At 40.6% G+C, this 13,186-nt stretch overlaps 1 protein-coding gene and 1 pseudogene across 19 annotated transcripts in view; one reads left to right on the top strand and one right to left on the bottom strand.

Moving 5' to 3' along the window:
- Positions 1–13,186, top strand: part of PPHLN1 (periphilin 1) — a 135,963-nt gene that overhangs the window by 45,496 nt on the left and 77,281 nt on the right. The gene's annotated exons all lie outside the window — the stretch shown is intronic.
- On the bottom strand, positions 30–1,789 carry LOC108305556 (annotated as a pseudogene).

The raw sequence follows: 13,186 nt of genomic DNA, 5'->3' as shown, positions 1-13,186 counted from the left end.
AAAAAAAAAAAATTAGAGATCTGTATTTGATTAGATCCATAAACAAAAATTTTTTTAAAAAGTCATAATATAAAATAGCAGCTTCCAGTAATTTCTTCAAGTTTTATCTTCAGAAGTTGACTCAATTCAGTATTCAGTTTGCCTCATTCTTGGAAGCCTCATCAAAATTCTCCACAAGATGTGGAACTGCATCATCATCATCCTCTCCAGTAGGAAGTGGTGCTTTTCCATCCACAGATTGTTTGGTCAGAACTTCGGCCAGTCTCCTTAAACTGGTCAGACTCTCTGCATCCAGCTGATTTAAGATGCTGGGCAGCATTTCTGTCAGCTGCTTTGTCTCAGCATGGCCTGTAGTAGTGAAAGTACTTGTTTGCTGCCAGAGATGCCTGAACTTTAGGGTTGTTAAAATGGATCACTGTTCCTTGGTTTGTAAACATATTCACCTCTTCAATACCAGAAATATTGTTTACCCCTAACTTCTTTTTTATTTTATTTATTTTTCTTTTGAGGGATCAAGGGCATTCTAAAGTAAACCTGAAACACTAGTTCAGTCTTGATGGGAATGGGTGAGAAGACAGGTCTCATTACCCCCTCCTCCCTTTGGAATTCAGGCACAGCTCACCAGCATTAACATTAAAACAGAGACATGAAGCCTGACAAAAGACTCTTTGTAGTAGTAAAATATCATTGTGACAGCTAGCAGGCCCTGAAAGAAATTTTCTTGATCCAGGAGAGAATTAACTAAGAGTCTAGTACCCAGTCTGGTAAGAAGCATTTATAATCTATTCTTTCTGAAGCCAGCTACCTGGAGGCTTCATCTGCATAATAAGAACCTTGGTCTCCACAACCTCTTATCTTAACCCAGACAATCCCTCCAATTAGTTAGATAAACTTTCAACCAATTGCTATCCAGAAAATCTTTGAATCCGCCTATGACCTAGAAGCCCCCAGCCCTTTGAGTTGTCCCACCTTTCTGTAATGAACCAATATACATCTTACCTGCATTCATTGAAGTCTTATATCTCCCTAACATGTGCAAAACCAAGCTGTAGCCCAGCCATCTTGAACACATGTTTTCAGGATCTCAAGGGTTCTACAATGGGCCATATTCATGCATATTTGGCTTAGAATAAATCTTTTCAAATATTTTACAGAGTTTGACTCTTTTCATCAACAAACTCTTGGGCTCAAGTGATCCTTCCACCTCAGCCTCCAAGGCAGCTGGAATAGGCACATGCCCATCATACTTGACTACGGATAAAAGACTTTAGAACACTCAACTAAACAAGGCCAGTCTGAGCTTGAAATTCTAGTGAAATTATACTTACGACTGATCCAAAATGTAATAGTATTCCCCAGGTTTTTTTTGTTTTTGTTTTTGTTTTTTTTTTTTAATTTCTGGATCTTTTTGGTTTACCTCATAACCAGTAGCTTAGATTTCCAGCTTCTGCAGAATTCATATTTAATTTATGATACGATAATGAAGTATGTTGGGTACCAGCACCAACCCCATACATGGGTGCCCTTAGTCCTGGTGGTGACGAGGGATTAAGAAAAGGAAATAAAGACAGAGACACAAGAGTACAAGTTACAGCGTGGGTCCACTGGACCAACGCAAGCATGGGAACTGCGTTGGCTACCCCTAACTTCTTTAAGACGAAAAGTTTTTTATCATCTGCTGTGGCTGTTCTATGAACCCCTTCTTTCTGCAAGTAGTTCCTTTACCACCAGTGTACACTTGTGCCTGCAGTTTGGCGAGTTTTTCCTGGTTCGTGATTGTTTCTTTCATTTTGTCGGAGTGGATAAGGGGCCATGCGGGGGCGGACTGGGGTTGGTGCTCAGGAGGGTCTTGGGTGGACCAACTGAGATTAGGCACACACACCTGGAGATGCAAGATGGCAGCCAAGGCAGTTCCTTTTTTTTTATTAAGATACCATGGAAAGGGCAAACTAAGCAACCTTATGTCTTACTTTATATCTAAACAAAACCCTTTCCTAGATCTAATTCTTCGGAACAGTAACTGGCTGGATGAAATCATTTGCCTATTTAATAGAGAAAACTTATTTTAACCTTGTTATCTTAAATATTAATATTTATGAGGTGATTTGTCTGTCTTCCATTGAATTATCTTCATATCCTTTGTCTGTTTTTTTATTAGTGTGTTCATCTTATTCTTAGTGGTTTTGCTAGCATTCATTAAAAGATTAAAAAGTAAATTACTATTCTTATTTTTTTTGAAACAGGGTTTCGCTCTGTTGCCCCAGGCTGGAGTGCAGTGGTGCAATCTTGGCTAACTGCAACCTCTGCCTCCCAGGTTCAAGCAGTTCTCCCCCGCCTCAGCCTCCTGAGTAGCTGGGATTACAGGCGCGCACCGCCATGTCTGGCTAATTTTTGTATTTTTAGTAGAGACAGGGTTTCACCATGTCGGCCAGGCAGGTCTCAGAATTCTGACCTCAAGTGATCCACCCTACCTCAGTCTCTCAAAGTGCTACGATTATAGGCGTGAGCCACTACGCCTAGCCAAAAATAAATTATTAAATATTAATATTTAAGACTGCCATTGATGTTGAAATTTTCTCTTTTAATTTGAAATTTGCATTAAATTTAATTCTAATTTTCACCTTAGAGGCCTTTTTTGTATATAGTTTATACTTGGTATTTTGATACAAAATGGCTCTTCCTATATACTTAAGAGTTCCCCCCCTTATTAATTAATTAATTAATTAATTAATTACTGTACTTTAAGTCCTGGTATACATGTGCAGAACATGCAGGTCTGCCACATAGATATACACATGCCATGGTGATTTGCTGCATCCATCACCCCGTCATCGACATTAGGTATTTCTCCTGATGCTATCCCTCCTCTAAGCCCCCACCCCCTGACAGGCCCCGTTGTGTGACGTTCCCCTTTCTGTGTCCATGTGTTCTCATTGTTCAACTCCCACTTATGAGTGAGAACATGTGGTGTTTGGTTTTGTGTTCTCATGTTAGTTTGCTGAGATTGATGATTTCCAGGACATGACTTCATCTTTTATTATGGCTGCATAGTGTTCCATGGTGTATATGTGCCACATTTTCTTTAGTCTATCATCAATGGGCATTTGGGTTGATTGCAAGTCTTTGCTATTGTGAACAGTGCTACAGTAAACATATGTGTGCATGTGTCTTTATGATAGAATTATTTGTAATTCTTTTGGTATGTACCCAGTATTGGAATTGCTGGGTCAAATGGTATTTCGAGTTCTAGATCTTTGAGAAATTGCCACACTGTCTTCCACAATGGTTGCACTAATTTACACTCCCATCAAAAGTGTAAAGGCTTCCTGTTTCTCCACATTCTCTCTAGCGTCTATTTCCTGACTTTTTAATGATCGCCATTCTAACTCACATGAGGTGGTATCTCAGGTGGTTTTGATTTGCATTTCTCTAATGACCAGTGATGATGAGCTTTTTTTCATATGTTTGTTGGCCACATAAAATGTCTCCTTTTGAGCAATGTCTGTTCATATCCTTGGCCCACTTTTTGATGAAGTTGTATTTTTTTCTTGTATTTGTTGAAGTTCTTTGTAGATTCTGGATATTAACCCTTTGTCGGATGGGTAGACTGCAGAAATGTTCTCCCATTCTGTAGGTTGCCTGTTCACTCTGATGATAGTTTCTTTTGCTGTGTGGAAGCTCTTTGTTTTAATTAGATCCCATTTGTCAATTTTGGCTTTTGTTGCCATTTGTTTTGGGTTTTAGTCATGAAGTCTTTGCCCATCCCTGTGTCCTAAATGTTATTACCTAGTTTTTCTTCTAGGGTTTTTATTTTACATCTTAGGTTTAAATCTTTAATCTATCTTAAGTTACTTTTTGAATAAGGTGTAAGGAAGGGATCCAGTTTCAGCTTTCTACAGGTGGCTAGCCAGTTTCCCAGCACCATTTATTAAATAGGGAATCTTTCCCCATTGATTGTCAGGTTTGTCAAAGATCAGATGGTTCTAGGTGTGTGGCATATTTCTGAGGCCTCTGTTCTGTTCCATTGGTCTATCCATCTGTTTTGGTACCAGTACCATGCTGTTTTGATTACTGTAACCTCGTAGTATAGGAAGTCAGGTAGCGTGATGCCTCCAGCTTTTTTTTTTTTTTCCTTAGAATTGTCTTGGCTATGCGGGTTCTCTTTTGGTTTCATATGAAATTTAAGGTGGTTTTCTCCAGTTCTGTGAAGAGTCAGTGGTAGCTTCAAAGTTAATAGTTTCAGAAGGTGTGGTACTAGCTCCGTTTTGTACCTCTGGTAGAATTCAGCTGTGAAATGTCTGGTTCTGGACTTTTTGGAATTTTCAGCCTTTTTAGTATTGAATCTATCAATTACTTTGGGCAGTATGGCCATTTTCACGATAATGATTCTTCCTAACCATGAGCATGGAATGATTTTCCATTTGTTTGTTTCTTCTCTTATTTCTTTGAGCAGTGGTTTATAGTTCTCTTTGAAGAGGTCCTTCACATTCTTTGTAAGTTGTATTCCTAGGTATTTTATTCTCTTTGTAGCAATTGTGAATCAGAGAGTTCACTCATGATTTGGCTGTTTGTCTGTTACTGTTATATAGGAATGCTTGTGATTTCTGCACATTGATTTTGTATCCTGAGACTTTGCTGAAGTTGCTTATCAGTTTAAGGAGATTTTGGGCTGAGACGGTGGGGTCTTCTAAATATACAGTCATGTCATCTGCAAATAGAGACAGTTTGACTTCCTTGTTTCCTAATGGAATGCCTTTTTTTTTCTTTTTTTTTTTTTTTGCCTGATTGCACTGGCCGGAACTTCCAATACTACGCTGAATAGGAGTGGTGAGAGAGGGCACCCTTGGCTTATGCTGGTTTTCAAAGGGAATGCTTCCAGTTTTTGCCTATTCAGTATGATATCGGCTATGGGTTTGTCATAAATAGCTTTTATTATTTTGAGATATGTTCCATCAATACCTAATTTATTTAGAGCTTTTAGAATGAAGGGCTGTTGAATTTTGCCGAAGGTCTTCTCTGTGTCTATTGAGATAATTGTGTGTTTTGTCTTTGGTTCTGCTTATGTGATGGATTACATTTATTAATTTGCATATGTTGAACCAGGCTTACATCCCAGGGATGAAGCTGACTTGGTTGTGATGGGTAAGCTTCTTGATGTGCTGTTTGATTCAGTTTGCCAGTATTTTATTGAGTATTTTCGCATCGATGTTCATCATGGATATTGGCTTGAAATTTTCTTTTTTAGTTGTGTCTCTGCCGGGTTTTGGTATCAGGATGATGTTGGTCTCATAAAATGAGTTAGGGAGGAGTCCCTCTTTTTCTGTTGTTTGGAATAGTTTCAGATGGCATCGTACCAGCTCCTCTTTGTACCTCGGGTAGAATTTGGCTGTGAAACCATCTGATTCTGGACTTTTTGGAGTTTTCAGCGTTTTTACACTGGTTTCTTCCCATCTTTGTGAATTTCTCTTCCTTTGGTCTTTGCGGTTGGTGACCTTTGGAACAGGTCTCTAAGTGACATCCTTTTGTTGATGTTGAAACTGTTTCTTTGTGTTTTTTAATTTTCCTTCTTACAGTCAGGCCCCACTGCTGCAACTCTGCTGGAGTTTGCTGGAGATCCACTCCAGACCCTGCTTGCCTGGGAATCGCCAGTGGAGGTAGCAGAACAGCAAAGATTGCTGCCTGTTCCTTCCTCTGGTAGCTTCGTCCCAGAGGGGTACCCGCCAGATGCCAGCCATAGCTCTCCTGTATGAGGTGCCTGTCTGTTGGCCTCTACTGGGAGGTGTCTCCTAGTCAGGATACACAGGGGTCAGGGTATCCACTTGAGGAGGCTATCTGTCACTTATCAGAGCTCAGACACTGTATTGGGAAATCCACTGCTCTCTTCAGAGCTGCCAGGCAGGGATGTTTAGGTCTGCTGAAGCTATACCCACTACCATCCTTTTTCCCAGGTGCTCTGTCCCAGGAAGGTGGGGGCTTTATTAATAAGTCCCTGATAGGCTGCTGCCTTTTTTCAGAGATGCCCTGCCTAGTGAGGACATCTGGTGAGGCAGTCTGCCCAGTTTGAACTTCCCGGCAGCTTTGCTTACAGGTTGAAACCACCTGCTGGAGCCTCAGGAATGGCGGACGCCCCTCCCCACACCAGGCTTGAACGTCACAGGTCAAGCTCAGACTGCTGTGCTGGCTGCGAGAATTTCAAGCCAGGGGATCTTAGCTTGTTGGTCTTCATAGGGGTGGGACTCGCTGAGCCAGACCACTTGGCTCCCTGGCTTCAGCTGCCGTTCCAGGGGAGTGAACCTGTCTCGTTGGCTTTCCAGGTGCCACTGGGGTATTAAAAAAAGTGGGGTGAACCTTCTGTCTTGCTGGCAGTCCAGGCGTCACTGGGGTATGAAAAAAACCTTCTGCCACTAGCTTGGCTTCTGCCCAAACACAGCTGTCCAGTTTTGTACTAGAAACCCAGGATCCTGGTGGTTGTGTAGGTACTGGAGGGAATCTCCTGGCCTGCGGGCTGTGAAGACTGTGGGAAAAGTGCAGTATCTGGGCCAGAGTGCAGGGAACAGTCCCAAATGACTTCCCTTGGTTAGGAGAGGGAGTTCCCTGGCCCCTTATGCTTCCTGGGTGAGGCAGTGCCCCAATTGCTTTGGCTCGCCCTCCTTAGGCTGCAGCCACTGTCCAACCAGTCCAATGAGATGAACCAGGTACCTCAGTTGGAAATGTGGAAATCACCTGCTTTCTGTGTTGCTCTTGCTGGGAGCTATGCACAGGAGCTGTTCCTGTTTGGCCATCTTTCCCAGGGTCCTTAGTTTGTTTTTTTTTTCTTACAGTTTTTGTGGTAGGTTGGTCTTTTTCTTCTGTCTTTTCCATGCAAACATTTAGCTTTTTATTTATTTTTTGAGAGGGAGTCTTACTCTGTTGCCCAGGCTGGGGTGCAGTGACACAATCTCGGCTCACTGCAACCTCCGCCTCCTGGGTTCAAGCAGTTCTTTCCCTCAGCCTCCCGTGTAGCTGGGAGTACAGGTGCCCACCACCAAGCCTGGCTAATTTTTGTATTTTTAGTAGACATGGGGTTCCACCATGTTGGCCAGGCTGGTCTTGAATTCCTGACCTCGTGATCCACCTGCTTTGGCCTCCCAAAGTGCTGGGATTATAGGTGTGAATCTCTGTGCCCGGCCACATTTAGCTTTTAATTCCTCTGAACTTATCATGATATGTGTTATAATAAGAAAATTGATTGCTGTCATCCCCAAGTTGTCTCAGTTATATAAAATATCAAAGCTTAAGAGTCCGTGTATTCGTGTAAGGTTAAAAATGAGATACTGATGATGAAAAGACTAAAACCTGAAACTGTAATATAGATACCTTTCATGTCAGAATTGCTGTGTCTAGAGAGGTTAGGAAAATGAAGCTCAGAGAGGTTAATTATGTTAAGGTCCAAAGGCCGTATATAAGTAGATTGAATTAATTGAATCCATATTTGCCCGTAAGAAGTAATCCGACATGTGGGACTCCAAGTAAATTGTGTTTCTCAAAGTTGCTTACTCACAGGACCCCCTTTTGTGTTCTGTAGTAGAATGGGAAACACTAATATTTTGTGGATTTGTGTTTTATGCAACATATTTTAAGAAAGGCTTTTCTTATTATAAAGTCAGATCTCTGGTAGACAACAAAATATGAACCAGCCAAAACATGTCTATCATTATTTAATTAATTTTGCTTTCCAAAATACAATCAAGCTTTTAAAGCACAAAAATTTTAAGATACTGGTAAGAGATAGGGTGGAAAAAATAACTCCATACCTTTCTTGATATTCTGTGAGAACTATGAAATGTAGATAGCCTCTTTCTTTTTTTGAGACGGAGTTTCGCTCTTGTTACCCAGGCTGGAGTGCAATGGCGCGATCTCGGCTCACTGCAACCTCCGCCTCCTGGGTTCAGGCACTTCTCCTGCCTCAGCCTCCTGAGTAGCTGGGATTACAGGCACGCACCACCATGCCCAGCTAATTTTTTGTATTTTTAGTAGAGACGGGGTTTCACCATGTTGAACAGGATGGTCTCGATCTCTTGACCTCGTGATCCACCCGCCTCGGCCTCCCAAAGTGCTGGGATTACAGGCTTGAGCCACCGCGCCCGGCCAGCCTCTTTCTTTTTTAATAAATTGTACTTGAAAACTTTCAGGAACTACATAATTATTTATATTAGAGGTTGACAAATTACAACCCATATGCCAAATCTAATCAGCTGTCTGTTTTTGTAAATAAAATTATATTGGAACACAGCTATGCTTATTTTTTTATGTCTTGTCAGGTGGTCACTGTTGTGTGTCAGAGGTATGTGGAGAAGATGTGATAGAGACATTATAGCCACAGTGCCTAAAATATGTATTTGGCTTTTGAAAGAGCAAACTCTTTCTGACCCCTAGTTTAGTGAGCTGCTTTTCTGCCTACTTTACTTCATATGCTTTATCTGCATAAAGAACTCCTTCACTGAAGTTCTTGGCATTTCATCCACTGTAAAGTAAGTCCCCTGGGAAATCAAGCTGAAGTCTTTTTCCAGAAGTTATATTATGGTTTGGTTTTAAACTCTTGCAGACATGCAAGATTCCATAGTTTTGCTTTCCTGAATGACATATAACTATAAGGCAGTTGTATCGTCATGGCTGGCTATTTCTTGCTGTAAACCTTTTACTGGTTTAATGAAAATTATACTAGGATAATAGGGTAAATAGACATAAGCTTACATCTTTTGAGTGCTATATGCCAGGCTGTGTTCTAAATTTGTTGTGTATTATTTGGTTTATTCCTCACATCACCTCTGAGGTAGGTGTTATTACTGTTATCCCCACTTTATAGTTGAGGAAACTAAAGTGTAGGGAGATTAAATAACTTGGTCAAAGTCATCCAGTTCTTAAGGAATGGAATGAGATTTGAAACTTTTCCTCCAATTTTCTTGCCTCCTAATTCTTTGATTCTTGAGATGAGCTCTGGGCATATTTCTTCCTCCTTATTACTTTCTCCAAGTTTCTGTTTCCACGTCATCTTTGAACTTCCTCATTTACACCACCCAGTCTTACTGTGTTCTCTGATGAATTTCCAGGAGTCCATTCCTTCTTCCTTGATGATCATAATTTCTGGCTCACAATCTTCTCTATCCAGTCTGCCTCTGTATCCTGATTTAATGCCACCATTAACTCTAGTTCTTTCTTGTATTTTTCAACTTTATATATCCACAGGCATGGTCAGACCCTACTTTCTTTTTTTTTTTTTGAGACGGAGTTTCACTCATGTTACCCAGGCTGGAGTGCAATGGCGCGATCTCGGCTCACCGCAACCTCCGCCTCCTGGGTTCAGGCAATTCTCCTGCCTCAGCCTCCTTAGTAGCTGGGATTACAGGCACGCACCACCATGCCCAGCTAATTTTTTTTGTATTTTTAGTAGAGACGGGGTTTCACCATGTTGACCAGGATGGTCTCGATCTCTTGACCTCGTGATCCACCCGCCTCGGCCTCCCAAAGTGCTGGGATTACAGGCTTGAGCCACCGTGCCCGGCCGACCCTACTTTCATCACTGGGAATTGTTTTGCCTTTAACATGAACTCTGAATTTCTACATTTTGACTTCTGGACAGTTCACTTACAAACAGCTCTTACATGCTAGTGAAGCTCTTTAATTCAGTCCTTTTCAGCGTTTTGTTTGCATAGAAGTCACCTGGAAAGCCTTATCCAGAAGCCTGGGTCACACCCTCAGAGATTCTAGTTCAGCTGGTGAGGGTGGATGCCCATGAATTTGCATTTCTATCACCTTTCCTGCAAATTTTGAGGCAAGTAGACTGGTCTATGGGCTCATATTTTGAGAAGCATTACTCTAATTAATACTTCACCCCAGAGGATCTGTAAAACTTTATAATCTGAAGCCTCCATTCACATTCTTTGCTTTTTTACTTTTTATTGATGACTTCTGTAATTACTGAGACAAAGGCCTTCTGATGATAACTCTGTTCTGTTTTCTCGAAATGAGAGTTTTTCTGTTTACCCTTTTCATATTCTTCTCTTCTACTTAGTCCCTTTGTCTTACTTTGTCCTGTTGACTTTTGGCACCTTCTTTACTATTAACCTTTTTGTGTCTTGGGTTATCAGTTTCCCCTTCTATAGTGAATTGGCTGTTTTCTGTCAGCCTTCAGCAATGGTCAAATAAGCCCCTTTGCTCAAAATACCGTTCCCTCCCATATTCCCACCTTCAACCTGTTTTGAAAGAAAAGTAATGGCTTAACTTCTTCACTAGCTATATCTTAATTTCTTGCAGTCTGCTTTGGTTTCCAAAATTTTACTAGATTCTTAGACTGACAGATCAAATGACACCTATGTTTTCGTTTGCTTGTTTGTTTTTTGAGCCAGGGTCTCACTCTGTTGGCTAAGCTCTAGTGCAGTCTCTGCCTTCTGGATTCAAGTGATTCTCCTGACTCAGCCTCCCGAGTAGCTGGGACTATAGGCACGCACCGTCACACCCGGCTAATTTTTGTATTTTTAGTAGAGATGGGGTTTCACCTTGTTGGCCAGGCTAGTCTCAAATTCCTGCCGTCAAATGAAATGCCCCTCCTTGGCCTCCCATAGTGCTGGGATTACAGGTGTGAGCCACCGTGCCCAGCCTGGTGTTTTTTGTTTTTTGTTTTTTTTTTTTTTTGAGACAGGGTCTTGTTCTGTCACACACACTGGAGTGCAGTGGCAGCAACATGGTTCATGGCAGCCTATCCTGAGCTCAAGTGATCCTCCCACCTAAGCCCCCTGAATAGCTGAGACTACCAATGGGTGCCACCTTTCTCAGCTAGTTTTAAATTTTTTGTAAAGGCAGGCTTCTCTATGTTGCCCACGCTGGTCCTGCACTCTTTGGCTCAAGCTTTCCTCCCACCTCTGCCTCCCAAAGTTCTCGGATTGAAAGCATGAGCCACTGTACCCGGCCAACTCCTAGGTCTTAAATATATAGTCCTCTCAGACTTGCAGTATGTGATACTATCCTTTCTCTTTCAAAAGTTTTCTACCTTTGCTTTTCACTCACTGCTTTTGTAAGGTCTCACTGTTCAAACTACTTCAGTTCTTGTTCATATAGTACTCTAATCTGTTAACTGCTTTTTCTTAAAGTTTGTGATGCTTTCCCCACCATCTAAATCTATGCTATCCATTATGGGAGCCACTAACTGCATGCACCTCTTCAGCACTTGAAATATGGCCAGGTCAAACTGAAATATTCTGTAAGCATAAAATACACACTGGATTTTTAATATTTAGGTTGAAAAAAAGAATTTAAAATAGCTTACTAAATTTTTTAAATGTCAATTACATGTTGGTAATACTGTATAGTGGGTTAAGTAAAATGCTAAAATTAATTTGACCTGTTTCTCTTCACTTTAGATATGACTACTACTTCTGTAGCTTGACTATATTTCTGTTAGATAATGTTGGTCTAAATCTCATCTTTCCTTAAGACCTGGGTCACTTTTCTCTCTACTTATAAAGTAACCTTCTGAATTATAGTACCAGCCTTCTTAAACATTTTGTCCTCACCCCCCTCACCCTGCCCGCCTTCCCAATATACTTAGCTTCTTCAAAACAATAGTAATTCCCATAGTGCTGTTCATATAGTGGACACCATATATATATATATCTCACACATATCTGAAAAAAATGACTAATGTTACCACTTTAGGATACTTATGAAAATTGAGGCCTGTTGTGATGTTTTTGCTTAAATTGGTGGTCAGTAGGAGAGGCATTGATGTGAAGGGGAGAAGAGACATCATTCTACACTGAGCTATTAATATTTGACATTTAACATCCCCCAAGTGTATACAGCCACCCCAGGCCACTGATAGCTCTGAACTGTTGTGATTTTACTGCCATCTGGTGTCAGGATTAGGAAACTGTAGTTCAGCATTTTGTCTCTTCAGTAGAGGAAGGTAGATAACCTTTCCTCTGAATATGGACCTACTCTTCTCTGTCCCATAAGCAAGTTATCAGTAAGAGCTCATTTAATTTCAATGTAGGAAACCTTTATTTTCCTTCTTAGGATACTCTTTCCTTGGCTTCTGTGATAAATGCTTTTTCCTTTCTAATGTTTCTCTCCCTATTCTCTCATTCTGTGACAGCCCATTTCTCTCTTCATAGTATAGTTATTTTAGCCTCACATTGTAGGCCTACTGTTCTTTTTTTCCTTTGATTTAATCTATACCATGGCTTTAAGTACTGCCTATTTACAGACAAATTTTTATTGATAGCCAAACATTTCCTCTGAGTTTCAGACTAGTATCTTTAGTTGCTTACCTAGATATTACACAAACATCTTAAATATAACATGCTCCCATCAACATGTGGATCTCCCACCTTTATCCTCATTTTTCAAATTTATTTTTCCTCATTAATCTATCTTGCCAAAATTATGGTAATCAGCCTGGCATCCCTTGTCTTTCACACTTGATTAGTAAAACATTAACCATGTCCCATTAAGTCTAGAAGGTATATTCTTGTACATGTAAAATTGGTGACCCCTCACCTGCTCTTGTCCCATCTAAGCTACCACTGTCTCTTGCCTAGACTAACTTAGGTTCCTCGTTAGTCCCTCTGCATCCATTCTTGGCTGCACTCACATGTTTTATGTGTATTTGTCTAATGTCAGCTTCTCTATTATCTTGAGAGTTCTGTGATGGCAGGAACTATGTACATTTGGTAAACCATTGGGTCCCAGAACCTCACACAATTTCTAAAACCTGTTTATTTAATACCCATATTACCACTCTGGGTAACCAGTGCTATTGGTATGAGACTTGTAGTTTTAGTGACTAAACTAGTGCTGGAATTCCTTAATGCTCTATTTCAGTATTAGTGTTCTATACCAGGTCATTTACCATAAATGAATTTAAGCTATTTTCTGCTTTTTCCCAGGGAAACATACTTGTGTCTGAAGGGACAATATATTTGGGGTGTTCATCAGCTAGTGTTCAAATGAACTTTAGGACAACAGCCTACTTATATCCTATTGACTGCCAATCAATATGCTGAAATAATTTTGTAAGCATTTGAAATTCCATGCTATTGGTTTGTCTTGCAGCACTCTTCTATCTGAAATTTTAATATTTTTTAATGTTGAAGTACATTTGTTAAATCATGGATTAAAACCTGTTTCACTCTTTTTTTTTTTTTTTTTT

This window comes from Cebus imitator, unplaced genomic scaffold (genome assembly GCF_001604975.1).
Source record: "Cebus imitator isolate Cc_AM_T3 unplaced genomic scaffold, Cebus_imitator-1.0 Scaffold2, whole genome shotgun sequence".
Lineage (NCBI taxonomy): Eukaryota > Metazoa > Chordata > Mammalia > Primates > Cebidae > Cebus > Cebus imitator.
This window is presented reverse-complemented; position numbering and strand designations above follow the sequence as displayed.